The 26,765-nt window shown below is 41.9% G+C and overlaps 1 non-coding gene and 1 pseudogene across 1 annotated transcript; both read right to left on the reverse strand.

The window, feature by feature from the left end:
- Positions 1-13,518: 13,518 nt before the first annotated feature.
- LOC125409181 (olfactory receptor 1F1-like) lies at positions 13,519-25,853 on the reverse strand (annotated as a pseudogene).
- Positions 25,854-26,186: 333 nt separating this feature from the next.
- On the reverse strand, positions 26,187-26,371 carry LOC125409184 (U2 spliceosomal RNA). The gene has a single exon (XR_007234713.1). It is a non-coding gene; the product is annotated as a U2 spliceosomal RNA (small nuclear RNA).
- Between the last annotated feature and the right edge of the window lie 394 nt (positions 26,372-26,765).

Genomic DNA, 26,765 nt, shown 5'->3' on the forward strand with positions numbered 1-26,765 from the left:
GGGGAATGGGAGGGGGGATGGAGGAAGGATGGTTATGGGAGAGGGGAAGTTTATATCACAACTAAGAGAGCCATTCTAGGGTTTGCAAGAGACTTTATTATTGAAGGGTTCCCAGTAAAAATTAAATAAAAATAAATAAATAAATAAAAAGAAAAATAAAAAAAAAGAAAAAGAAAACGCTTTTCTGAGTCAGGTAAGTCAGACCCAAAAAGAGGAATAAGGTATGTATTCACTCATAAGTGGATTCTAGCCATAATTAAAGGTCTTTGAGCCTATTATTCGTGATCCTAGAGAAGCTAAATAAGAAGGTGTGTAGGGAGCCACCTGAAGGCACAGGTGGTCCTGCAGTTTGGAGGTATACAAGTCAATACCTGGCTTAGCCACGTGCGGCTGAGGACCCTTGCCTGCACATGCGCAGACTAGCAGAATGGCATTAACCAATCAGGTCAGCATTCAAGCCTCTCCACCGTTTAAAAGCAGCTGCCTCTGGGCTCTGCTTCCTCTCTCTAAGCTTTCTCTCGTCCCTTCACTCTCTCTTCCCTTCCCCCAATTTTCCTCAATCAAGTGCTCCGAATAAAGACGTGATCAGGGAAGGAATTCTCGTTTTTCGTGGCGTTCATTCCTGCTGGTCAGGAAGCGCGCCGCAACTGGTGCTGAAAGCCTGGGAAAAAGCGGAAATTAGACACCGGATTCTCAGAGAGCCGAGATATTTCAGAACTCTACACGTGGAGCGGTGAGTGATGTCAGTTAAATCCTCCAGAAAGGGGAGGAAAAAGAATGGAAAAAGTATAGGCCTAAAAAGAAAAGAAAATAGAAAGAATCAAAGTTAAGGTATCTGAAAGAAGGTACAAAAAGCAACGGGGAAGAAAAATCCCTCAAGTTCAGTGCAGGAGGAGTTTGAAAAAACAGCAGCAAAAAAAGTGAGGTAACTAAAGGCGGGACTATGAGGACGATGGGGTACGGGAGACCGCGGCTTCTGCCCCCTCTCCGTCCACCTGCGTACTCGCTGATAGAGACTAGGGGCAACAGTCTCGCTGGGAGGTGGGCTTGATCGTGTTTGACGACTGCCTTTCCTGTTCTTAAAGAGCCACAGAGCTTTTGGAGGTGATTTTCGCCTAATTTTGATAAGAGAGCTCAGTCTCTGGCTCTCACGTACAGAAAACTTTAATTTTGATTGAGATAGACAGGCTGCTTGATCGTGTGGAGAGTGCTGCCGGCCGCCAGCCCGCCTTTGAGCGGTGATGCCTGATTAGGGACAGGGAAGTAGCCGGCGCGGTGGCCCACGCCTGTAGTCCCAGCTACTCAGGAGGGAGACGCAGAACTGCACCGGAGAGTGCTAACTCGTCCGGGAGGCGTGACCATGCTAACCAGATGCTGGCGGGGGTTTGCTGGAGTCCGCAGAGGTGTCTGCGAAAAGCCAGGTCGTTGTGGCGACATGCGCGGGCTAAAGTCCGACTGACATCAGACGCTACGTGTCCCGGCCTTCTGGCGGGGCTGTGGTTTTCGGAGGATGTTTTCTGCACCTGAACAAACTTGCCCTGACAGAGGCGGAAGCTGCGGGGTGCGCAGCGGCGCCGTAAAAGGCAGAGAGGGGCTTAGCTCTGAACACGGGCTCTGCAAAAAGCCTCGTTTCCATAGCAACATGGCCGGCAATTCAGGGTACACAAATTGCCTGCGGAAACACGCACGGCCCGGGGCGGGGCCATGCCTTTGTTTGGGCCATGCGGAGCGCGTCACAATGGGCCGTGCCTCAGAGGCGGAGCTGTTGCCGCCACCGCTGTCTGCTGCTGCTGCCGCCGCTCACAGCCACGGTCGCCCAAAATTCAATCAGATAAAAACATTTATTCCCCAGAAAATCTACATCGTCCCTTCTTCAGCAGGAAGCAGCTAGATTGATTGTCGACGTCCATTTTCCCTCAAAGTCTTCAGGCAGAACTAGTCGTAATTATCATAATAAAAGCGCGTCAACCTGGTTTCCCGTATCCTAGGTAACAGAGGCGGATTTATTGCCTCAGGCAATGGGTGGAATAAACAATACTAGACCTAGAGGTTTTTTTCATCTGAATGGAGTACTGGAGAGTTGGCTCAGAGGTTAAGAGCACTGCCTGCTCTTCCTGAGGTTGCAAGTTCAATTCCCAGTGACAACTATTTGGTTTTAGACAAAAGAGGGGGAATAGCTGTAGCAGCATCTCCCAGAGAAAGGATTTCTCTTGCATTCTCTACAATTAATTTTTAATTCAAAATTTTGCTGGAAAAACAGCAACAGACAGACATGCTCTGTTTGAAAGCAATTCCGTCTAATTCTAAGGCCTGCTTTAATGGCACAGGCAAACAAGATTTGCTGTTTGAAACAGAGACCTACAGGTCTTTAAGTTCAAAACCAGTCTACTTCCAGTACTGATTGTGCTGAATTTTTACACTGAGATTTTAAATACTCTTAAATGTTAATTTGGGAGGAGAGTTTTGTTTATGTTTTTCTAGAAATGCTGACATACATCTGGATGCCAGCGAGACTGACAAGAGAAATAAAGAAGAACGCTGACCCAGTGGATGCTGAGTGTCCTTCTGTGGAAGATTCATGCGGAGGCAGCAGAGATGACCCTCTGGGCTGTTTCAAGAGCAGCTGTTTCACACCATCAACTTGAGCAGCATCCTGTGCAACCTCTTATCTCTTAACAATTTTCTGACTGACTCTATTTTGCCTTTTCCTTCCTTAGGGATGGGTGGGAACAGAGATATTCTTGGCATGCTGTGTCTAGGTGGAAATGCTGTATGTCTTTGATTGGTGTGCTACATGCTAGCCCAAGTGAGGAGGGACAAGGTCTTTGTGGCACAGGCCTTGGCAGCCTTGGAATGTGTATCCTCACCCCAAGTTTGGCTCTCAGCCTTAAAGAGCTCATAGGCAATTAGCCATGCATAGCCTTAGCACCCTCTAGGGACCAGATAGTCCCACAGGCACAGAGGAAGGTATGCATTGGCGGAGGGTGTGTCTTGTTTTTCTTTTCTTTAATCGGTCCACACATCATGAGGTGGGGACCAGATTGGAAAATAATTTTGCCTTATTGCTCTTTGTAACAATAGAATGGGGAACTGTAGGGAGCCACCCGAAGGCACAGGTGGTCCTGCAGTTTGGAGGTATACAAGTCCATATCTGGCTTATCCACGTGGGGCTGAGAACCCTTGCCTGCACATGCGCAGACTAGCAGAATGGCATCAACCAATCAGGACAGCATTCAAGCCTCTCCACCGTTTAAAAGCAGCTGCCTCTGGGCTCTGCTTCCTCTCTCTAAGCTTTCTCTCGTCCCTTCACTCTCTCTTCCCTTCCCCCAATTTTCCTCAATCAAGTACTCCGAATAAAGACGTGATCAGGGAAGGAATTCTCGTTTTTCGTGGCGTTCATTCCTGCTGGTCAGGAAGCGCACCGCAAAGGTGAACCTGAAGAAAATTCAGGTAGTTTTCCTCCTGAAGATTGGAAATAGACAAGAGTTCCAGGTAACCAAGGGTGCATGGGGATTTGGGAGTGTACTTGGAAGGGTAGGAGGTTAGAGAGAAGGGAGCAGGGGAGGAATGGGAAATGCTCGGGGGACTGGGAGGGGGGGAGGGAGGAAGGATAGATATGGGTTCAGGGAAGAATATATCTCAACTATGGAAGTCAGTTTAGGGTTTACTAGAGACTTGACTGTAAATGGGATCCCAGGTCCAAGGAGAGATCCCCAGATTGTTCTCTGGACAGAGGAGAGGGTGCCTGAACTGGCCTTGGCCCATAACCATACTGATGAATATTTTGCTTATCACCATAGATTCTTCATCTGGCAATAGATGGAGATAGAGATAAGGTCCCACGTTGGAACACTGGACTTAACTCCCTAGGTCCAACCGAGAAGCAGCAGGAAAAAGAACGTGAGCAGGGAGGGCAAGATCAGAGGGAACCTTCATCCGGCGATGGATGTCAATGCAGACGGAGACCCACATTGGAGCACGGGACTGAGCCCCCCAAGGTCCAAAGGAGGAACAGAAGGAGGAAGAACATGAAAAAGCCAATCAGAACGGCAAGGGGAGCGATCACCCACTGATACAAGGCGACTGATCTAATGAGAGTTCACCAAGGCCAGTTGACTGGGACTGAAGGAGCGCTTGATCCAACCAGATTCTCTGGAGGAGGCTGGATTCTCTGAATGTGGCTGGCCCGAAGTCTTTCTAAAAAGCCATTGACAATGACTCTGGGACTTGTTTCCTCTGCATATTCTGGATCTTTGGGGATCCAGTCTGATTAGATACTCATCTTCCTGGTCCTGGAGGGAGTGGGGAGGAACTTGAACTACCCACAGGGCAGGAAACCCAGACTGCTCTTAGGGATGGAGAGGGAAGAAGAGAGGGATTGGGGGAAGTGGGAGGGTGTTGGGAGGAGGGGCGAAAATGGAAACTTTTATATTTTAATAAACTTTGAAAAAAAAACAAACTAGAATTCAATGGCAGTACTAATTCCCGAAAGCCCACAAACACATGGAAATTAAACAATGCTCACCTGAATCATTAAGGGGTCAAGGAAGAGATAAAGGAAGAAATTAAAGACTTAATTAAAATTCAATGAAAATGACCACACAATGTATCCAAATTTATGGGACACAATGAAAGCAGTGTTAAGAGGAAGTTCATAGCACTAAATGCCTATATAAAAAAGCTGAAAAAAATCCCACACTAGTGAATTAACAGAATATTTGAAAAATTTAGAACAAAAAGAAGCAGACATACACAAGAGAAATAAATGGCAGGAAACAATCAAATTGAGAGTTGAAATCAACAAAATAGAAACAAAGAAAACAATACAAAGAGTCAATGAGACAAAGAATTGATTCTTTGAGAAAATCAACAAAATAGACAAACCTGTATCCAACTAACCAAAAGGCAGAGAGAAAACATCCAAATTAACAAAATCAGAAATGAAAAGGGGGACATAGCAAGAGACATGGAGGAAATACAGAAAATCATCAGGTCATATTTTGAAATATACGCCACAAAATTGGAAAGCTTAAAGGAAATGGACAACTTTCTGGATAAATATCACTTACCAAAATTAAATCAAGACCAGATGAGCAAATTAAACAGACCTATAACTGCTGAAGAAATAGAAACAGTTATGAGAATTCTCCCAACCAAAAACAAAGAAAAAACCCCAGAAACAAGTGGTTTCAGTTCAGAATTCTACAAGATTTTCAAAGAAGAGCTCCTTAATACTCCTTAAATTGTTTCACACAATAGAAACAGAAGAAATTTTGCTAAACTCTTTTTATGAGGCTACAATTACCCTGATACCCAAATTACAAAAGACATTACTAAGAAAGATAATTACAGATCAATCCCAGTCATGAACATTGATGCAAAGATACTAAATAAAGTACTGGGAAATCGAATCCAAGAACACATCACAGCCATCATCCACCATGATCAAGTCAGCTTCATCCCAGAGATGCAGGGATGGTTCAACATGTCGACATCTAGTGTGTCGGGGGTCCCTGGGTAAGGGTAGAGAAAAGACAAGGACACAGGGGATGCAGAGCAAAAGCAGCCTTGCATTGCACTGCACTGCACGCTGCACATTTATTAAGCAATCCTTGTAAACACTTTGGAAACAATTGCTTCAGTCAACAGTTTTATCAAAAAGAGGAACTATAGATCATGAGTTAACCAAGGACTTATTTAGATTATGCACACAAAGCAGTTTAACATATCAAGGGTGGTCTGGGGGCTTCTAAGACATCCTAGCCTATTTTAAACAAGGGTCTACAGAGACGTTATTTCACTGTCCCAATCTATTCTAAGACTTCCTTCAGTAAGCAGAACAGCTGGTTCAAGCTAAGACTCTGACTCAGGGCAGTCACTTCTGCAAACCACAGGGTATGTAAAACTTGCAACTTAGAAGCAAGGTCAGAGGACTTGTCACTCTGAAATGTTCCATAGCATTCCATGAAACTTCTCTTAGATTCCAAGGCAGTACTCAACACCTCCACTGGTGTGGGTGGCACGATCCCTGAATTTTATGTGACTGTCTCCAAATCTCCACATCAACATATGAAAATCTGTCAATGTAATCCACCATATAAACAAACTGAAAAATAAAAACCACACGATCATCTCATTAGATGTTGAAATATCTTTCGACCAAGTACAACATCCCTTCAAGTAAAGGTCTTGGAGAGAGCAGGGTACAAGGAACATACCTAAAAATAATAAAGGCTATATACAGCAAGCTAACAGTCAGCATCAAACTAAATGGAGAGAAACTCACAGTGATCTGTTTGAAATCAGGAGCAGACAAGGTTGTCTACTCTCCATACCTATTCTTGTTGTCCTAGCTAGAGCAACAAGACAGCAAAAGGAGATCAGAGGGATACAAACCAGAAAAGAAGTTAAACTTTCACTATTTGCTGATGATCTGATAGTTTACATAAATGACCCCAAAAATTCTACCAAGGAACTTCTACAACTCATAAACACTTTCAGTAATATAGAAGGATACAAGATTAACTCAAAAAATTCAGTCGCCCTGGTTCAAGTTTCAGTAATGTTTTGTTTGTTTGTTTGTTTTTTGTCTTTTTTTACATATGTGGGTGCTCTTGAATTAGAGGCATAGATATTCAGGACTGAGACTTCATGTTGATGAATTGTTCTGTTATGAATATAAAATTTTCTTCTTGATCTTTTCTGATTGATTTTAGTTTGAAATCAATTTTGATAGATATTAGAATAGCCACACCTCTTTTTTAGGTCTGTTTGATTGGAAAACATTTTCCCAATCCTTTACTCTGAGGTAATGTCTGTCTTTGAGGGTGAGGTGTATTTCTTGTAAACAGCAGAATGCTGGAATCCTATTTATGTATCCATTCTCTTAGCCTGTTTCTTTTCATAGGTGAATTGAGATAATTGATATTAAGCACTCTTAATGACCAGTGGTTGTTAGCTCTAGTTATCTTTTGGTAGGAGTGTTTTTGTGTTTCCCTTCTTTGGGTTATGCTGTTGGGGTTTATCAGATGCCTGTGTTATTGTGGGTGTAGTTCGCTTCCTTGGGTTGTTGTTCACTGCGCCAGCATGGTCTGGAACCACGAGTCTTGGCGGAGGGTGTCCAGGTTGAATGAAATCAGCAGAGCACGAGGTTGAGGTGAAACAGCAGCTTGTTTATTTTTCTGCTGGGGCTAGCTATTATACCATGGCACCAAATGGGGAGGGGGCTGTGAAGGGACTGTCACCTGACCCCAGGAGGGACTGTCACCTGACCCCAGCAGGGATCAAGGAATAATCACGTGCACTCAAACTTCCTCATCCAACTCCAGGAGCAGAGGGAAGTTATGATTCTCTGCAGATAAGCACCTAAAATGGGGGCAGGGAAATATAACTTGGGGTAGTGATTCCCACAATTCCCCCAACTTTATTTTATAATGAGGGGTCCTGTCTTAGGTCCTGCGAGGGAAGTACCTTCCCTTACCCATCACTGGACCCCTGATACCCTGTCTTAGGTGGGGGTTCTCCCCACAGGTTGCCCGTCCTTGTAGACCCTCATTTTTCAGCATCTGCAGCCATACCTCATGACTTCTGGGAGAGTCATGGGCCAGACTGAGTAACACCCAACGGTGGACAAGCTCAGTCATGGTGAAGGTGTTTAGAAGTCATTTTAAGAGGAGCAGACCTACTGCCACCCCTACTAGTCCCAAGATCCCCAGGGACAAGGCACCTCCCCATTGCTGTGTCCAACCCCCAATCTGGGCCATGGCATTCCACCATCCCTCAGCAGATATAGGTTTAACATGGGTTTCATTAATTGCAATAATCTGATGTACCAAAGAGTGGGTAAAGTTTACAAAGGAATCATTCCAAGGCCCTCTAAGGTAAGTTTTAAGGCGTTGCACCTCAAAGGATATATTTTTCACTTCCATAAGGGTCACACAGGCAGAATGATAAAAATGAGAACAAGAGGCTTGCTGCACAGCACATTAATCTGTTCCTGCAATAAGGCTGTTTGTTGATTTAAATTTAACATCCCCAATTGAATATGTGAGTCCATGGTATTTTGAGTCTCTAAGGCCTGGGTAACACGGGCAGCAAGAGTGTTAACAGTCTCTGCAGTAGCTGCATTCTGGGACATGGAGATTCCTGCAATGGTGGCAGCTGTGGCTGATATGGTGATGGCTGCAATGACTGTTCTCTCTCTTCCAAAGAGAATTCCAAAGTCTCTTCTCTCTCGACACAAGATAAGCTCTCGTCCATCATGTGGGTCTTCTACCACCAGGGGAACCAGAGCAGAAATTCTCACCATCAGCATGGACTCATCCATTGGGGACCAGTAGTTGCTCAAAAAGCAGGAGCTGGAAGAACAATCAAGGACACCATCCTCCCCAACCGACCCATTAAAGGAGACAAACATAAAGGGAGGCAGAACACAAGCCAGGCTGACAATAGAGAAATTCATTCCCACTGCATAGTTAATCTGGAGGGATGTTTCAAAGATGTCTGATGTGTTCCATGTGGCTGTAGCATTGAAAGCCAAGCCCCTTTGAAGGGCTAAAGGCCTAATATCTGTGCATTCACGAGGGCCACAGAGAAACATGCCCACAAACGCAGGTAAAACTCCTGCCATATTTGGATTTCTATAGGAATAATCAAAGGCCCCTCTCAAGGAGTTTTTAGAGGTAGGTCGGTGACCAAACCACCATAAATATTTATCTCCCTCCAATTTCCATGGTTCCTTGGGAGCACAATTCCCCCAAGATAATGGTAAGTACAATCTGAAGGATTGTGGCGTCTTCCAACATAAGGGAGCTGGTCTCAGAGGAGTTGGAAGTCTAGAAACATTTCTTTTAAAATTTGTTGGGTAAAAAATATCTCTCAATCCAAAACAAGGATGCCCAGAAGAATCAGAAGAAAAGTCTCCCAGAGAATAATTACTAAGTACCACACATGGTCCAGAAAGAGAGATACTAGGCATCTCTGAAATATTGCTAATCTTCCGGAAGCAGAGGGCCTGAGATATATCAAATGTTAAATTACCCAATGAAGATCTTTCTAATGCTGTATTTGCTGCAGGAACCCCCAAAGTATAGTTGGTGGAATAAAAGGATGTTAAAACAGAGCTTACTTTACTTACTGGCATCAGTATGGGTGGATTCTTCACCAGTGCCCATCTCAGGGCTCCCTCGATGTTCTTCGCTTGAATCCATATTGTCAGGACCAATAGGACCTGGCTCCACTGGCCAAACATTCTGCTCCGGCACCCAGATGGGTTTTTTGGTTCCTGGAGGGAAGAGGCAAATGGCCCCCCTCACCCTAGCCAACATGGGTGTGGGTGATTGCCACTGTCCTGTGATACTATCCTTCCATCTAACCCAACCCAGAGATTGGGAAGGTTTCTGCCAATGTCTCTCCATTGCTGATAGACCTTGTTTATCTACTGTTAAAAAATTTAAAATGTATAAAATTGTGGATAACTGGGTATTTGGGGAGGTGATGTACTTCCCCTTCTTTATTTTAGAAAAAAGTTGTTTAAGGGTAGCATGCATGCGCTCCACTATGACCTGTCCTGTGGGATTATGTGGAATTTCAAAGGTATGTGTAATTTGATGTTCTTGGCAGAATATTGCAAACCTTTGGCTGGTATAAGCTGGTCCATTGTCTGTTTTGAGAAAATCTGGAATGCCCATATAGGCAAAAGCCTGTCAACAATGAGCAATAACATCCTTAATCTTTTCTCCTGAATATAGGGAGGCATAAATTACCTTGGAATGAGTGTCTACAGAGACATGTAAAAATTTAAGTCTGCCAGCTTGAGACAAATGGGTAACATCCATCTGCCAAAGGTGGTTAGGACGGAGGCCTTGAGGATTAACACCTTCATTGGGGGCATTATGAAATGGAGCACAAGCTGGACATTGGGATGTGATTTGAGTAGCTGTGGCTAGAGTATAGCCAGAGTGAAACTTTAGAGAAGAGGCATTTAAATGATACTTTTCATGAAGATGATGGGCTCTTTGTTCCTCAGAAAGGAACAATGCGATTGGGCAGGTGAGGGAATCTGCAAGCTTATTTCCCTCTGCCAGGGCCCTGGCAGATCAGTATGGGCCCGAATGTGGCCAACAAAGGCAGGAAACACTCTTTGGCATATAAGACTTTGCAGCTGAACCAAAACGTGGAAAACCTGAGAGGTAGGTAATATATATAGCGAGGTTTCCAATGGCCCAACAATCCCTGCCACATATATTCTATCAGTATACAAATTGAAGAGTTGATCCTTGAAAAGAGAAAAGGCCATAAGGCAGGCTGTGAATTCTGCAGCTTGGGCAGAAATTGGACCTAGGGGCTGCTTTTCTTTAATTGAACCAGAGACCACCACTGCATAGTTCTTGGAAGAACCATCAGTAAACACTGAGTGCACTCCCTTAAGGGGGGAAGTTTTAATAATTCTTGGAAAGATAACAGGATGATTCTTAAAAAATGAAATTAAACAAGAATCAGGATAATGGTTATCAAAATTGGCTCCAGTGGTTGTGATGAACAAGGTCCATCCATCTTGAACCCTCTGTAGCCTTGTTATTTCCTCTTTTTGATAAGGGATTATAAATTTATTTGGGATCCTGCCAAAAACTTGTAAACTAAAATCATATGCCTTCCATAGAAGCTGTAGCACCATTTCATAATATGGGGTCACTACCTTCTTAGAGGAAGCGGGTAAATGTAATCAATAAATGGGTCCCCCTTGCCAAAAAACGCCAGTAGGTGAAAATTGTGAAGAAAAAACCATGAAATAAAAAGGGCAAACATAATCGAGGCGGCAGAGATGTGCTCGCTCAAGGGCATTAAGCATCAAGGGCTTCTTTTGCTGCTGGAGTCATGATCCTGGAGGATGCAGGGGAAGGGTCCCCAGGCAGCATGTCATAAAGGGGCTTAAGAGCTCCCATAGGAATGGGAAGGGAAGAACGGATCCACTGAATGTTTCCCAATAATTTCTGCCAATCATGGAGTGTTCGCAAATGGGAGCAGTCCAACTGCAGCCTCTGAGGCTGAAGCCCGACAGATTGGATTTGAAAACCCAGATAAGAATAGGGAGGCTGCATCTGCACCTTTTCTGGGTCCAAAATGAACTCATGTCCCTCCAGAAGGGTCTACAATTCTGCAAACATTAAGAAACTTTTCTCTTTTGTTGATGCTGCCAGGAGCACATCATCCATATAGTGGACGATATGGAAGGAAGAGAACTTACGCCTAAGTGGATCCAAGCAAGCAGCAACATACATCTGACAAATTGAAGGACTGGCAGCCATACCCTGGGGGAGGATGACCCACTGATAGCACAGGGCAGGTTCTTGGAAATTAATGGAGGGGAAGCTAAAAGCAAAGCGAGGGCTATCCTGAATATACAGGGGTATAGAGAAAAAAACAATCCTTAAGGTCTATAATGACCAAATGCCATTTTGGGGGAATTGCCACCGGGGAGGGTAAGCCCTGTTGAAGGGGTCCCATAGGTTTCATGGTGGCATTAATGGCACGCAGGTCCTGTAACAGTCACCACTTGCCAGAGGACATTTTTATAACAAAAATGGGAATATTCCACGGAGAGATAGAGGGGATGAGATGTCCAGCCTGCAATTGTTCTTCAACTAACTCATGGGCCGCCTGAAGCTTCTCTCTAGACAAAGGCCACTGTTCTACCCACACTGGAGTGTTATCAAGCCATTTAATTGGTATGAGGGTGCAACAGTGACCCTCATCAAAAATACCCCAAGCCTCTTCTATCTTTGGTGGCACGGGTATCAGTTGGGAGGTCCACTACTGTGCACGTTAAACCTTGTTCTGACTTTCTTAGGCCTTTGCCCTGAGCCCATCCCATCTTTTGCATTATTCTAGTGGCTTTCTGGACTGATGAGGAGTTCTGCGTGGTGAGAATGACCCCCATGTCTTCCAAAATGTCCCAACCCCACAAATTAACTGGGAGTCCTGGGAGGACATATGGTTAGAAATAGCCTGTCTTTCCCTCTGGATCCTGCCATTTAAAAATTTTTGTACTTTTTTGGGGTTTTGCCTGGCCAATCCCCTGAAGGGTAGTGGTCCCCACCTGCTTAGGCCATGCTTTAGACCAATGCTTTTCAGCCAGAACAAAGACATCTGCCCCCATATCCAAAATTCCTATAAAGGGTCTATCCTCTACCTTTAAGGTGAGCTGAGGGCATTTATTCAAGGTGGCTACCCAAAATGTGGATGCTCCAGTTTCCCCTAAGCATTGTTTTTCCCATTTCTCTTTTAACACTGGAGTGTCACATGGGACCACTGGTATGAGGATTAATTGGGCGATTCGGTCCCCAGCTGGCACTATTGCCACTCCCTTCTCCACAGATGCCATAATCCTAATTTCCCCTTCCGAGTCAGAATTCACCAGTCCGGGATGTATACGGAAGCCCCTAAGGAACACATTAGCGCATCCCAACAGTAGGCCCATAGTACCTAGAGGTAGGGGTCCCCTCACCCCCGTAGACAGGGCCTGTATTCCCATTTCAGGTGTCAAAACTGTTTGACTGGCGGGGCTGAGGTCCAGTCCTGCACTCCCCGGGGTTCCTCGGATGAGGTCTGAGATATGAAGGGGTTGTTCTGAGGGACAAAACGGATCCTGCCACTCTCTGGAAGGGAGGTCATAGCCCCATACGCACTGGCTTGGGGGCCCTGGGGCTGGGCCTTCTTCCAGTTTCCCTGATTGATAGGAGGAGGAAGAGGCCGTCCCTCCACATCTGTCTTAGAGTGACAGTCATTGGCCCAATGGTGTCCCCTCTTGCAGCTGGGGCACAGTCATGGACGGTGAAGATTGCTATTTAAATTTTGGGGGCTCTCTTTGTGAAAATATCCAATTTGGCCACAACCAAAGCAAGCCCTTGGTCCCTTGGTGGTACCATTATTGTTTCCCCCTTTTTGGGGTCCTAATGCAGTGGCCAAGACCTGCCCCTGAATAAAATTCCCATCGATGTCTCGACATATTTGGATATAGTCATTAAGACTCTTCTTCTGATGGGGATGGAGGGCTTCCTTACAGAACCTGTTAGCATTCTCATAGGCCATTTGTTTCACCATTGGCATAGAATTTCCTGCTAGTCCAAAAAGCCTCTCTGCTACTTGTATGAGTCGATCTACAAAATCTGAAAATGGTTTGGAGGGTCCCTGAAGGATTTTGGACAAGTGGTCCCCTCCGTCAGTTAGAGGGATGGCTGCAGTTGCCACCTGGGCATATAGTGCCAGATCATACTGAATTTGTTGCTGAATGTTCCCAAAAGCACCTGTCCCTGCTAGCATGTCAGCGTTTCTTTAGAGTTGCCCATTCAGCGCATTTTGAGTGGCAGTCTGAGTACATCTATCCTGGAACTCCCCCTTCCAAATAAGAAAGTCTCCCCCACTAAGCACTGCGCAGCAGAGCTGCTGCCAATCGCTGGGGGTGAGGTTAAGAGCCCTAAAAGACTCCATAAGAGATAACATAAATGGAGCTTGGGTGCCCTAAAGGCTGGCAGCTTCCTTTAATTGTTTTAAATCCTTAAAAGTCAGAGGTTCATGACGGCGAAAAACTTGTCCTGGATTGTTGGGATCTGGAATTTCCAGAACAGGGGCAACCACTGGATAGCACTTAATGCCTCCACAAGGAGCCTCCTCTGAGCCAGACCGAAAGGGAGGGGCCAGAGAGGTCTTAATTGCATCAGAAAGAGGATAGGGAGGAGGCTTATCCTTCTCCCCAGAGGTCCTTTTTGTCTTTTCTTTTAAACGGGCCCTGCGTAATTCCCTCTGCAATGCTGCAATTTCCCCTTCCAAAGTTTCCTCTTCCGAATCTGTTGATTCCCCCAAGCTCTCTTCAAAATCAGCCAAAGAGGGATAAAGGCGTGTCTGCGCTGAAGAATTTTGCTTGGGATGAGCCCCTAAGTTTTGAGAGGAAACTGTGTCCCATGACTCTTCTCCCTCCTTCCAGTCTGGAGGTTTTTTTACTCTTTCTTTCCTCTATCTTATCGAGCCTCCCCTTAGCAGGCTGAGAAAGTGGTTCTGCCTCTGTGTCGGGGAGGCCATATCAGAACAAAGAGAAGCTTTAGTCTCACTATCTTTAATCTCAGATAACACCTCTTTTGTTGCTTCCAAGGCCTACTTAACCCGGACTTTCTCTGTAAGCAAAGCATCCCTTATCAGTCTCTAAAGGGAGAACGTGGCAATTGGCAGGACTTCAGGCCCCTCCTTTCTCAATGTTTTTTGAAGATCCCTGCGAACCTGTTCCCACTCAGAAATATTGAGAGCTCCACTGGTGATGAACCAGGGACTCCACATTTCTATAATTTTAAGAAAATCATCCAAAGTCTTAGTTTTTACAGCTGTTCCCTGCTCTTTAAATAACCTCTTTAACTGAAACTTTAGCTGTGATTTACCCGGGGTATTCCCTATTTCTTAATTATCTCTTATCTCTTAATTATCTCTTAATTCTCTTAATGATCTCTTATTTCTTAATTATATCTTAATTCCCAATGCACTCTGGCCGGACAACAGGATGACCCGGTCCACAATCCTCACCTTTCCGATCTCGGTGGGAATTTCCAATTACCGCACCAGCAGGGTCTGGAACCACAAGTCTCGGCGGAGGGTGTCCAGATTGAATGAAATCCACAGAGCACGAGGTTGAGGTGAAACAGCAGCTTGCTTATTGTTCTGTTGGGGCTAGCTTTTATACCATGGCACCAAATGGGGAGGGGGCTGTGAAGGGACTGCCACCTGAACCAAGGAGGGACTCTCACCTGACCCCAGTAGGGGTCAAGGACTGATCACGTGCACTCAACCTTCCTCATCCAACTCCAGGAGCAGAGGGAAATTATGATTCTCTGCAGATAAGCACCTCAAATGGGGGTAGGGAAATATAACTTGGGGTAGCAATTCCCACAGTTGTTTTCCTTCTAGTACTTTAGGTAAGACTGTGTTTGTGGATATCAATTGTTTAAATCTGTTTTTGTCATTGAATATCTTGTTTTCTTCATCAATGGTGAATGAAAGCTTTGCTGGTTACAGTAGTCTGGGCTTGCATCCATGTCTCTTAGTGTCTGCAACACATCTATTCAAAACTTTCTGGCTTTCATGGTTTCCCATGAGAAGTCAGGTGTAATTCTGTTAGGTTTACCTTTATATGTTACTTAACCTTTTTCTTTTGCAGCTCTTAACATTCTTTCTTTGTTCTGCATGTTTTGTGTTTTGATTATTATATGGTGAGGGATTTTTTTGTTGATCCAGTTTATTTAGTGTTATGTATGCTTCTTGTTCCTTCATAAGAATATCCTTTTTTAGGTTGGGAAAGTTTTCTTTTATAACTTTGTTGAACATATTTTCTGTTCCTTTGAGCTGGAATTCTTCTCCTTCTACTCCTATTATTCTCATGTTTGGTCTTTTCATGGTGTCCCAGATTCCTGAATGTTTTATGCTAAAACTTTGTATGATTTAGTGTTTCCTTTGACCAATGAGTCTATTTCCTCAATAGAATCTTCAGTGCCTGAGAGTCTTTCTTCTATCTCTTGTATTCTGTTGTTTATACTTGTCTCTGTAGTTCCTATTCATTTACCCAGATTTTCAATTTCCAGAGTTCTCTCGGTTTGTGTTTTCTTTATTACCTCTATTTCAATCTTCAAATCTTGAATTGTTTCCATTACCTGTTTGATTGCTTTTTCTTGACTTTCTTTTAGGGATTTATTAATTTCTTCCAGCTTTCTGTTTTTCACCTCCTCCATTTCTTTAAGGGGTTTTTCTACTTCCTTTTTAAAAGTCTTCATCATTTTCATTAAGCAACATTTAAAGTCGTTTTCTTCTATATCTTCTGGGTTAGGATGATCAAGTTTTCTGTTGTGTGTCTGCTGAGTTCTGGTGGCACCATGTTGCTTTTTAGGATGTTGGAGGAGTTCTTGCATTAGTGCCTTCACATCTCTTCCTTTAGCTCTCATGTCTACAGAATTGGATTCCATGGAGCTTGTAGGGAAAGACCCATTGGGGGTGGGGTAGACGGTTGCTTTGCAGACCAGATCCCTGCTGGCTGCTAGGTATGCTGAAGGCACCTTGTGAGGGGGGCTGACCTTTTTCCCACATGGAGGTTTTAGAGAGTCAGGATTCTGGGGTCCCAGAGGCACTGTTGTCTCACCTCTTATGTTCATCAAGTATTGGTCTCCATGGAGCTTGTAAGAAATGATGTGTTGGGGGTAGGGTAGATGGCTGTCTAGCAGACCAGCTCTCTGCTGGCTGCTAGAAATGCCAAAGGCACCTGGGGAGGGGGCCTGTGGCTTTTCTCCCAAATGGAAGTTTTAGGGAGTGGGAGGTCCAGTGTTCCAGGGCCACTGTTGTTCCACCTCTTATGTCCACCAAGAATTGTTCTCCACTCGCTTTTCTTCTTTTAAAATGGAAATTCTCCCTTCTAGAGAATATTTTTTATTCCCAGGGAAACAGGAATGTGTAGTTACCCTGTCATTTTACCTGTGTGTAATTGGACTTTGATAACCATAAATGATAATGTGACTGTTTTTGTCATTGAAGTCATTATCAGGACCTCTGAGAGTTGATGGCTTTGACCTAGTAGTATCATGACAAAGCAAGCACTTTTGTGTGCACAGAGTCAGATTTCTGTCTGAATTCTATTTTCTTTGTCAACCATCTAACTTGTCAGAGATCCAGCTATAGAATAAAACTAATTAACAAAGACCCAAAATAATTCTGAAGAATGGAAGAAAGGAAGAAGAGAGAGAAGCATGTGTTGAGATTATTGCTGTGTTGCTATAGTGACAGAGTTATTGTGTACTGAAAGTAACTGTGCCAAGAGTGATACGATTGTCTCTGTATAATACAATTGTCGAGCATTAATACACAGTTGTGATGGATAGTTTATGTCAACTTGGCACAAGCTAAAGTAATGTGAGAGAAGAGAGTCTCAATTAAGAAAATATCTCCATAAGATCAGGCAGCAGGTAGACTTGTAGGACATTTTCTTAATTAGAGGTTGATGGGGAGGTTTCAGCTCATTGTGGGTGGTGCCATCCTGGGCTGTGGTCCTAGGTTCTATTGGAAAGCAGGCTGAGCAAGTTATGAGGAGCAAGCCAGTAAGCAACACCCTTCCATGGCCTCTGCATCAGTTCTTCCCTCTTAGTTCGTGCTTTGTTTGAATTTCTGTTCTGACTTCCTTCAACAATGGAGTAAAATGTAGAACTGTAAGCCAAATAAACCCTTTTCTCCTCAACTTGATTTTGGTAATGATGTTGCATCACAGCAATGGTAATCTTAGCTAGGAGACTAATAATAATACCTTCCTTCTAGGAACTTGGATATGAATGATTTGTATCAGCTTCAGACCATCAAAGAGTTTATAAATATTATATCAAGCCTTTCCTTGGATGATTAAGTCAGTCAGGCTGTAACTGGCTAAAGTTAGGAGAGAATAGAAATGAGGAAGTAATGAGGGAGAACAAAGGAGTGTGTACATGTGAGAAAAGAGAGGGGAGAAATCACAGGCTTACTTTCTTGATACCTTCCCTGGAATGTTTTTTTGAAATTGGTAATAATTTAATACATTGATTCTTATTAGGTTCACAGTTTTATGATAATTTATATGTTGTTCATTTTTAACAGTTTTTACATGAATTTATTAATGCAATATGTGATGATAATATGCATTAAATATAAGGTTTTTCTCTAGTTTTTTTATTAATTGATTAAGTTCCCCGGAATTTTTGACCATTCTCAGAACCTTTCCCCATCACTATGAACAGAGTTTGATTTCCTGTTGGGTTTTCTTTTTGTTTTTTACTTGGAACCAGTGTTCTTTTCATAACAGCATGGGCTGTTATGTGCCTCAGAAAAAAGATACACAAGATCTATTAGCTTTTCCTGTGTAGTGCCTGGAACCTACTCCCAGACATGGTAGTTAGAAGCAAGATGGAACAGATGTCCAACCTCCTTGCTGCCCCTCTTGACCTTGGGGTCTTTATTCCCAGCAGTATCAGTAATATCTTTATTTTAGAGAAACTAGGACTGGGAAACTTCAGATCTCTCCTACAGAGAATCATGGAGTTGGCCTTGTTTTGCTCACGTGCATGGCATGTATCATAAGTTAGAGTCCATGCATGGCTCCTGGGGAACTGTGTGCCTTTCATTTCCTGAGAAACCAAGGTGCTCCCTCAAGCAGTGGAGCATTTTTGTTGTCTATATATCTCTGTGTTCCCTAGAAGTCAGGAAAAAATATAGAAGCTTGTCTGAATGATTAATCTTAGACATTATCCTTGTGTACCCTTGACAGCTTTTGCAAACATCATTGTATCCTGGCAACTACAATTGTGTTCTTCATGGCAACCACCATTGTCTTATGTTTCTGATAAGGGGATAAAAAGTCTGATTTCTTGAAATAAAGTTATCTCAGCCCTAGTCTTCTGTGACCCCTCTGAACCTGGTTTGATTGACATTTTCTCTGACCACAATCAGATAATCCTGGCTTGGTTAAGAAAGCACTGGTGCTTATACTGGCCTCATTATCCCTCCCTGGATACATTTTTCTACTTCATAACTTCCAACTATCAATTATCAAGAGAAAAACTCAACAGTCACCAGAAAATAAATAATAATAAGTGGGTGGACAAACTTGGCCTGGAGTGGGCATCAGAACTGCTTCTAAAGACCTACAGTTCTAGCATGCAAAACAGTAAAGTGACTTGTTCTCTGTGGCCCCAGAAGGTAGAGATATAATGCATATGAAATCTGCAAAGGCAATAAGGGCTTCTTTCAGAAAATGATTCTAAAGTTTTAAAATACTGTCAACCCAGTCAAAATTCCAACATGGATGGTTGAGGGTCCCACAAAATCCCCATGTAGCTGAGGAGAGATTGACAGTTGATGGCTGATGGGAGGAGGGAGCATCAGTTTTTTTAGGGATGCTGTCCTTCATGGTTTCCCGTGGCCCAGTGGATGACTCTACATCCATGCACATATCATCATCAGCAAAGTTATTAGAAAAAGAGTTATCAGTTATGAGAAATTAAAAGTATATAAAGCTGGAAGGGAGAAGTGATGAGATAACTTGGAAGGAGTTACTGGTAAGAAATTAAGAGGCAGATATGTTATTAAAGCATACTATATTCATATATGATGTTCTCAAAGAATAAATAAAATGTATTTTAAAAATTGTTAAATTTATATATACATATAAAATGTATAGGAACAATTTCCTTACATTTTAGAGTCTATAATATATGTGTAAACCATATACTATTTACAGTTGCCTATATCTTTCCTTTGTATGAATGGAATCATTCATCATCTTTCAGTGAACATACTGGTTTTGATTTTCATCCCCTTATGCTATAGTAAAATTTCACACACTCATTCCCACGGTCATTATTAGGGCATTTAAAGAGTTTTGAAATTCTCACCATTTCCCATTTTAGAAAATAATATTTTTAACATGTTATATACAGTGTGATATAACTTATATATCACACTGTAAATAAGTGTGAGAGTAGTTTCTGGGTGACACACTGCTAGAAAACACATTAATATTCTGACAAGTGAATGCTTAAACCAAATAGAATAGATGCAAGAAATGCTAGTCAGTTGTGGCTACATGATAAATTAACTGAAACTCTGTGAACAACTTTTGGATTTCTGAATTGCAACTGGCAGAATTACAGTCTTTCTTAGATTGTATCATGATCCAACTATTCTTTCTCCTGCTGATGAACATTTGAGTTTGTTGTCATACTCTTTCCATTATTTGAAAAATAATTACCTCAAGTGGAACACCTAATCTCATAAATATCAGTTAAATAAATTTGTCTTGGCTCCTTCCATTGTTTATTTCTTCATTAAAAACCTGAACATGAGTTGAATAAATACTTTGAAACCACTGTCTCCCAAAGAGGACATATCCACAGTAACAATGATGCATTTTATTTTGTGTTCATTATTGCTATTTTAGTAATAGTCCATGATTTATTACTTCATTAGAAGTAGTCAGGAAGCTGGTATTTTGTTCACTGATTAACTTATATGAGGCTAATTTTATTTTTTATAGACAAAGGAGAAAACCATAATAAATTGAGCTCCAAATATTTTTCCAAGATCAGTTTATGTCATACATATCTTTCACAATCTTTTGCTACTCTTGTTCTAGTCTCTTTACAGTGTATGCCAAGGTGTAGAGTTGTTTACTAGGTCATTGGTTCAGGTCTTCTGAAAAACAGATGCCAAGGAGTGAACTCACACAGACCATACTACATCCAGCCACCCACCCACACACCACACATATGCACCACATACATACACTACATACTCCATATCTCTCTCTCTCTCTCTCTCTCTCTCACACACACACACACACACGCATGCATACACACACACACACACTACATACACCATATACACATAAACACATACCACACACACACACACACACTACATACACCATATACACATAAACACATACCACACACACACATTACACATACAACACATACACTACAGACACACAAACACAGACACACACACAAAGCCAGGGGGTAATAATTCTGTGGGTTTTCCTCACACAATATGAATATTAAGAGGGTCTGGGCATGAGTCTGGAACCTCTGAGGGAATAGGCCTGAGCCAGGACCTCTGTGGATCCAGGTGTCAGTCCAGGATGTCAGAGGGAGTAGGTAGGAATTGGAAACCTCTGTGGGTCTGGCAAGAGTCTCAGACCTCTGAGGGAGTACGATTGAGCAAAGTCCTCTATGGATCTGACACACCCAAGACTGGGTGCACCCAAGTCTGGGACCTCTGAGGGTGTAGATCAGAGCCAGAGACCTTTACAAGACCAACCCAATGTCAGGGACCTCTGTAGGAGCAGATCCAGACCAGGGACAATTACAAACAAAGATCTGAGCTGACAACCTAGGTGAGAGCAGGCCTGAGACAATAATCCATATGGAGTGGAGCAAAGCTCAGGAGTTCAGAGGAAACTCCAAAGCAGAGTGACCAATGGGGTAACTAGAACCATGGCACAGACTGTACCAACATAAACAACCTTCTGAGCCTTGGATTCACAAGCACCTAGATGATTAACCACCAGAATCACAGACAGCCCCAACCACACCAATTAGAGGAAAAGATGAGTACACAAGGTAAGAAGACATGCAATATCACAAAGAGCAATAGAACACTAGTAAATTCTAGACACCTACAATACCAAGATTTGAATAACCAAATATATTTGAAGCAGAAGAAAGTGACCTAAAAAATAACTTCAGGAGAATGTTTGAAACTCTTAAGAAGAAATTAGAAATTCCCTCAAAGAAATGGAGGAAAAGACAAACAAAAATATCTTAAAGAAAACCATGAAAAAGCATCAAACATTATGAAAGAAACTATTCAAGATGTGAAAACTGAAATAGAGACAATAAAGAAAACACAAGAAATACAATTTAAGCTCAAAAACAGACATTGCCTCAGAATAATGACTTGGGTAAAAAAATTTCCGATCGAATGGACCTAAGAAACAAGCTGGTGTAGCTATGCCAATATCTAACAAAATAGATGTCAAGCTAAAATCAGTCAAAAGAGAGAAAGAAGAACATTTCATATGGGTCACAGGAAAAATCCATTAAGAGGAAATGTCAATACTGAACATCTATACCCCAAATACAAGGGCACCCTCATATGTAAAAGAGTTCTAAATGTGTTCTAATATGTAAAACACTTCTAAAGCTTAAATCATACATTAAACCCAACACACTAATAGTGGGAGACTTCATCACTCCACTCTCACCAATGGACAGGTCAGTCAGACAAAAATGAACAGAGAAATAAGGCAACTAACAGATGTTATGATTCAAATGAACTTAACAGACATCTATAGAACATTCCATCCAAATGTAGAAGAATATACCTTCTTCTCAGAACCTCATGTAACCTTCTCAAAGATTGACTACATACTTGGTAACCAAACAAACCTCATCATATAAGCAAACTTAAAAATAAAAACCACATGATCATCTCATTAGATGCTGAAAAAGCTTTTTACTAGATACAACATCCCTTTCTGATAAAGGTCTTGGAGAGATCAGGGTACAAGGAACATACTTAAAAATAATAAAGGCAATCTATAGCAAGTCAACAGCCCACTCAGACTAAATAAAGAGAAACTCACAGTGATTCCACTGAAATCAGGAACAAGACAAAGTTGTCCACTCTCTCCATATCTATTCAATATAATTCTTGAGGTTCTGACTATTGCAACAAGACACCAAAGGGAGATCAAGGGAATACAAATTGGAGATGAAGAAGTCACACTCTCATTATTTGCTGATGATATGATAGTTTACATAAGTGACCACCAAAATTCTACCAAGGAACTTCTACAACTCATAAACACTTTCAGTAATATAGAAGGATACAAGATTAACTCAAAAAATCTGTATCCCTCCTGTACACAAATGATAAATGGGCTGAGAAAGAAATCAGAGAACATCTCCGAGTAACTCTAACCAAATAAGAGGAAGACTTGTATGATAAGAACTTTAAATCTTTGAAGAAAGAAATTGAAGAAGACACCAGAAAGGGGAAAGATTTCCCATGTTCTTGGGTAGGTAGAATTAACATAATAAAAATGGTAATCTTACCAAAAGCAATCTACAGATTCAATGCAATGCCCATCAAAGTCCAAGCATAATTCTTCACAGACCTCGAAAGTATGGAACTTAACTTCATATGAAAAAGCAAAAAGCCCAGGATAGCCAAAACAATCCTGCACAATAAAAGAACTTCTGGAGGCATCACATTTCCTGACTTTAAACTCTCCTACAGAGCTACAGTACTGAAAACAGCCTGGTATTGGCATAAAATCAGACAGGAGGATCAATGGAACTGAATTGGAGACCCAGATATTAATCCACACATCTCTGAAGACCTGATTTTTAACAAAGAAGCAAATAATTTGAAGTGGTAAACAGAAAGCATATTTAACAAATGATGGCACCATAACTGAATATCAACATGTAGAAAAATGATAATAGATCCTTCATTATACCATTCACAAAACTCAAGTTCAAATGTATCAAAGGCCTCAACATAAAGCCAGTCACACTGAACCTCAATGAATAGAAAATAGGAAGCACACTGGAATGCATTGGCACAGGAGACCACTTCTAAAATATAACCCCAGTAGCACAGAGACTGAGAGAAACAATTAATAAATGGGACATCCTGAAAATAAAAAGCATCTGTAAAGGAAAGGACATGGTCAACAAAACAAAACTACAGCCTACAGAATGGGAACAGATCGTTATTAACCCCACTTCAGACTGAAGTCTGATTTCCAAAATATACAAAGAACTCAAGAAATTGGTCATCAAAAGAACACATAATCCAATAAAAAATGGAGTACAGATCTAAACAGAGAACTCTCCACAGTGGAATCTAAAATGGCTGAAAGACACTTAAGGAAATGCTCAAAATCTTTAGTCATCAGATGTCAGTGTGGTGATTTCTCAGAAAATTAGGAAACAACTTTCCTCAAGACCCAGTAATACCACTTTTGGATTTATATCCAAAGGATGCTCAATTGTGCTACAAGGACATGTGTTCAACTATGTTCATAGCAGCATTGTTTGTCATATCCAGAACCTGGAAACAACCTAAATGTCCCTTGACTGAAGAATGGATAAGGAAAATGTGGTATATTTACACAGTGAAGTACTACACAGAAGAAAAAAATGAAGACATCTTGAAAATTTCAGGCAAATTTATGGAACTAGAGAACATCATTTTGTGAGGTAACCCAGACACAGAAAGACAATTGTCACATGTACTCACTCATAAGTGGTTTTTAAACATAAAGCAAAGTAAACCAGTCTACAAATCACAATCCCAGAGAACTTGGACAACAGTGAGGACCCTAAGAGAGACATACATAGATCTAATCTGCATGGGAAGTAGAACAAAAAACAAGATATCCTGAGTAAATTGGAAGTATGGGGACCTTGAGAGAAGGTTGAAATGGAGTGGAGTGGTAGGAGGGGGAGAAGAGAAAAATGTAGAGCTCAATAAAAACTAATAAAATTAAAAAGAAACATTTTACCTGATATTCGTTTATCTCTTATTACTGCCAAATTAATGCATAGAAATGAACCACCATGACATGTAAGAGATTTATTGGGCAGTGGTGAGTAAAAGTCTTCAGACTCAGCTTGAAGTCTATAGAAGAAAACAGGGAAAGAAGGTAGACTGGGGACGTAAGAGAGTCTTGTAGTGCTATAAATTACCAGGAAAGGTTTGGTAGGTGAAGCACCGTAGACTCTAAGTGGTCCTTCAAAATAACCCCATGGATCCCTCGATCAAACCTGTCTTGGAACCTGTGCAATGTTTTAATGTTCTCTCATTGTCTAGAAACAAATATGGCATAAACACAGCAACACATTGTTTAACTCTTGATTTAATTTCTACAGGGAGAGAAATATGCACATTCTACTCTATTCTTTCAGTCAGCGCTGTGGTAGAATACTCCTTACACTGTCAAGATTTGTCACTTGTATTAGTTTAATAAAATGCTGACTGTCCAGTAGTCAGGCAGGAAGCATAAGCAGAACAAACAGACTAAGAAGTCTGGGGAGAGGAAAGGCAGAGAGTCAGACACCAATCAGATGTAGAGGAAGCAAAATGAGAATGTCTTACTAAGAAAAGGTATCAAGTAACATAGTTAAACATAGAAAAGAATTATGGGTTTGTTTAAGTTGTAAGAGCTAATTAATAATAAGTCTGAGCTAATAGGACAAACAGTTTATAATTAATATAAGTCTCTGTCTTTGGGACTGAATGGCTAGAGGACTGGACAGGACAAAAACTTTTATCTACAAGTCAACTTTTTAAAGGCCTGTTTCATGTTTTTGTTTCTAAATTGGAAGTATGGGGACCTTGAGAGAAGATTGAAATGGAGTGGAGAAGTAGGAGGGGGAGAAGAGAAAAATGTAGATGAAAGGATTCAGCATGGTAGTAACTACCATGTAGATGACAGTGACCACTCGGTCCTTTGTCACTGAGTAGGTGGATGAGGGGTGAATGTACACAGATATTATAGTTCCATAGAATAGTGCCACAACAGTGAGGTGGGACCCACAGGTAGAGAATGCTTTGTACCTTCCTCCTACTGAGGGGACCTCCAGAACTGTCCAAGTGATACAGATATAAGAGATAACAATAAAGATAAAAGGGCTTATGATCACAATAGAGCCCTCTGTTAAGGCCAAAAGCTCATTCAGGGAGGTATCAGAGCAGGAGAGTGTCAGCAGTGGTTGCACATTACAAAAGAAGTGGTGAATAACATTGTCTCCACAGAAAGAGAGGCAGCCCATGAGTGAGTGAGTGAAGATGTAACACTGCCCAGGATGCCATCACTAGCAAGCAACAGCGCCTGGGGCTCATGGTTGTGGTGTAATGAAGTGGATGGCAGATGGCAGCATAGTGGTCAATGGCCATTGCAACCAAGAGGAAATTGTCTGTAATACCAAAAGTCACAAAGAAATACATTTGAGCAAGGCACTGGGTAAAAGGATAGTCTTTCTCTGTGTCAGCAAGTTCATTAACATCTGTGGTGCATCCACCAGGGACAGGTGGAAGAGGAAGAAGTACATGGGATTGTGTAGGTTGGTATCTCCCTGAATGACTGCAATGATGACTGAGTTACCAATCACATTTACCAGGTACATGGCAAGGAAGCAGACCAAAAGCCATACCTGTTGTTTGGGATCACTGGTCAGTCCTAGAAGGAGGAATTCTGTCATATGGCTCTGGTTTTCCCTGAGCACTGCTGTCATGCAAGCAAAAAAAATATACAAGGATTGTTAGATATGTGTTTTGACTTTGAGTCTCCACTTCAGCAGTTTTCTGTTCATGCACTGTGTATGGATGCTGTTCATATTGATTGTTATAGTGTTGTAATATGGCTTCATAGAACTGGTGTTAGGATACTTTAGATTCACATTCAATTTCATAAATATTTTTGTAAACCCAAATGAAACTATTCAGGTCTTTTTATTTGACAAGACAAAATTTATGGTAACTGCTTTATTTTTCATAGGAAAGGTATACAGAAAATGCCCATTTTAATTTCCAAAGGTATATTGATGACACTTCTTTTTCCTCCCCCAAAAGAGTGTACCATTCCTTGAAGAACTGCAATACCAGGTTGATGTGTGGTGTGTACGGAGTAAACTCCTATTCCAAGTCCTATTTCCAAAAATCCATGTAATATATTGTCCTAGGATGGAGGATGTATCAGATATTAGACTGATAAGGACTAATCTTGATCTTAGCCAAAACACCAAGAAGCATTAATGATGACACATTTTTTTGCCCAGTCTTTTCTACTATTATTTTAAAAAGTTAATTTTTAGTTCAATTTCTCACTCTGCTGGTGCCTTTGCCAGGTTCAAATTTTATGCTTCTTGAAAAGGAAAGCCTGCTTGATCCTGTCTTATTCCACTTATTTCTTTTCTGTGCAGCATCAGTTTCTACCTCACGTTTCCAGTCAGGGTTTTCCTCTCCCTTTGTAAGGAAAAGTATGCATCCCAAGATTCTTTGCGGTAGCCACATATTTATTCAAGGGATGTCTTCCTGTGTCAAACCCTTCTTGACAAAAAGTACTTTTGTAATTCTCTTGGTAGCTGTGGGACAAAAAGTTTAGTTTAGGAGTAACTTGCCCCAGAAGTTTCACATGTCGAACAGGG

The sequence above is a fragment of the Myodes glareolus genome, chromosome 13, assembly GCF_982192425.1.
Source record: "Myodes glareolus chromosome 13, mMyoGla1.1, whole genome shotgun sequence".
NCBI classification, from domain to species: domain Eukaryota; kingdom Metazoa; phylum Chordata; class Mammalia; order Rodentia; family Cricetidae; genus Myodes; species Myodes glareolus.